The sequence below is a fragment of the Nicotiana attenuata genome, chromosome 3, assembly GCF_001879085.1.
Source record: "Nicotiana attenuata strain UT chromosome 3, NIATTr2, whole genome shotgun sequence".
Taxonomy (NCBI): Eukaryota; Viridiplantae; Streptophyta; class Magnoliopsida; order Solanales; family Solanaceae; genus Nicotiana; species Nicotiana attenuata.
Window position 1 is genome coordinate 49,519,257 of NC_031991.1, and position 2,950 is coordinate 49,522,206.

The window sequence follows — 2,950 nt, forward strand, 5'->3', positions numbered from 1 at the left end:
TAACTGATTAGACATGAAATTAGTTGAATTTAAGGGTTATTGGAGAATTAGGGCTTGGAATTGGAAAGTTTAAATTGGAGATTTGAGAGGCCATTTGAGGTCCGATTTTGATGATCTTGATATGTATAGACTCATGGGAGGATAAGGATTCTAGTGATGTGATTTTTATAGAATTCCGAGACGTGGGCCCGGGTGTCGGGTTTGACCAATTTCGGGATTTATTGATGTAATTTGATTATTTTCGCGTGGGCTTTGTTCCTTTAGCCTATTTGATGTTATGATTCTTATTTTGGATAGATTCGGGGCAAGTTGAGGACGAGTCGAGAGGCAAGGGCATCGCGGAGAAGAATTTCATCCGGAATTTCATACTATTTTGATAAATGAGGTGACGCACATGCTAGGTGACAGGCGTGTGGGCGTGCACCGGTAGGGATTGTGACTTGGTCCGTCCCGTAGAAACTGTAGAGTTGCTTATTTTGATAAACTCTAAATGATATCTATGTGTTTTAGAAATGAATCTGTTAATTTGGGCTGAATGCCATGTTTGGGGCCTTGTGCCAAACTGTTTGGACCCTCAGGAGTATTTTACTACTTTCTTCACACTGTTTTGATTTGAAAGCATATCCTCAGTCATGATTTTTACCTGTTTACTTTAGATTTAGTTTCATTACTCTATTTTAAATATTTGGAAGATGTTTGGGCTGAGTTTCCCTGATTTTTTCACGGAAATGCTCGAGTGTCTGTGAGGTTGATGACTAAGAGAGACCGAGTGCCGGATGGTGAGGATTTTATATTTTTATATATATATATATATTATGGATCGGATTGCACGCCGCAGTGATACTTATATGTATATGGATCGGGCTGCACGCCGCAGCGATATAGCGCATGGACTGTAGGAGCCCCTCCAGAGCCTGCACACCCCCCAGTGAGCGCAGTTGACTATACATTACGGCTAGGGCCGCACGCCGCAGGAGTTATTATTATGAGATACCTATTGAGCGGGAGTGCTGAGTGAGAGTTCTGATTGACGAGAGTTGAGTCACGAGTGACTGAGAGGCTGCCCGAGGGGCCATATATATATATATATATATATATATATATATATATATATANGCCGACGGCGATATATATATATATATATATATATATATATATATATATATATATATGCTTAGCCCGAGGGGCTTGTTTATGACATTTACAATTTTCACTCTCCTTTATACTGAACCTCTATTGAAAATGTGTTGAACAATTATTTTAAATAACTTTAATTGAAACTGAAGTTTTACGAGTTGTTTGGAAATTGAACTACGGATTTGACTTGATATTTCCATTGAGATTTTATGTTAGATTATGTATATGATTTAAATGCTCGTCACTGCACTCAGACATTATTTACTTTGGTTACTTACTGAGTTGGCGTACTCACGTTACTCCCTGCACCTTGTGTGCAGATCCAGGTGCCAGAGCTTCAGAGTGAGAGCTTTCAGCAGCTTCTGAGTATTTACGGAGATAGCAAGGTAGCTGCACGACATTCGCAGCCCCGCCTTTCTCTTTCCTACCCTTAGTGTTATTTATTTCAGTCTCTTCTTGTATTGACTAGACAGTACTGGACAGTATCTTAGTGACTCATGACTAGTGACACCAGGATCGGGCAGTATGGATGTATTTTGCGTATTTAGTTCTTCCTTCCGCATATTTTGTTATATTAAATGAAAGATTTGTGTTTATAACTGATTTAGAAAAATTAATTTGCAAAAGACCTTTTTGTTATCTGTGTTGAAACGGCTTGCCTAGTACTGTGATAGGCGCCATCACGATCGGGGTGGTTTGGGGTCGTGAAAAGTTGGTATCAGAGCCTAGGTTACATAGGTCAGACGGGTCATGAGCCGGTTTAGTAGAGTCTCGCGGATCGGTACGGAGATATTTGTGCTTATCTTTGGGAGGCTGCAGAACCTTTAGGAAAACTTCACATTCTTTAAATTCCCGTCGTGCAAATCTGTTGATTCTAATACTAAACTTCTGTTATTCTATTCCCTCACATATGGTAAAGACACGTGTTACCAGTCAGGACGCACGACCACCAGTTGGGGCCACTAGAGGCCGAGGTCGCGGTCGAGGCCGTGGCAAGGGCAGGGGTGTAGCCCGTACAATAGATGGAGCAGCACCTGTAGATCCACCAGCCGCCCCAGTTAATGATTAGATTCCAGTGGGGGATGCTCCAGCGGGGCCAGCTCAGGCACCCGCTGTACCTATATTCATTTCAGGTCTTCAGGAGACCTTGGCTCAAATCTTGACCGTGTGCACTAGTCTTGCTCAGGCGGTCGCAGTTTCTACTACAGCAGCCACTTCTCAGGCTGGGGGAGGCACTCAGACTCCCGTCGCCCGCACACCCGAGCAGGTTTTCCAGGGATTGCAAACACCGGAGGCACCACCAGCCCAGCCGGTTGCACCTGCTCAGGGTTTTGTAGTACCAGTTATGCCTGAGGACGAGCAGCGTCGATTGGAGAGGTTTGGTAGACTTCAGCCTCCGACTTTCAATGGTGTAGAAGGCGAGGATGCCCAGGGTTTCTTGGACAAGTGCTAGAGGATTCTTCGTACTACGGGTATTCTGGAGACCATCAGGGTAGCATTTACTAGTTTTCAGTTTTCTAAAGCTGCCTTAACTTGGTGGCATGCTTATTAGAGGCGTAGGCCTGTTAGTGCAGTACCCCTTACCTGGAAACAGTTCTCTGCTCTCTTTTTAGAGAAGTATGTGCCACAGTCCCGCAGGGAGGAGCTGCGCAGGCAGTTCGAGCAGTTGCGTCAGGGTGATATGACTGTGACGCAGTATCAGATGAGATTCTCGGAGTTAGCTCGTCATGCTATTTGGTTGGTTCCTATGGATAGAGAGAGGATCAGGAGGTTCGTTGATGGCCTCACATATTCGCCTCGAATTCTCATGACA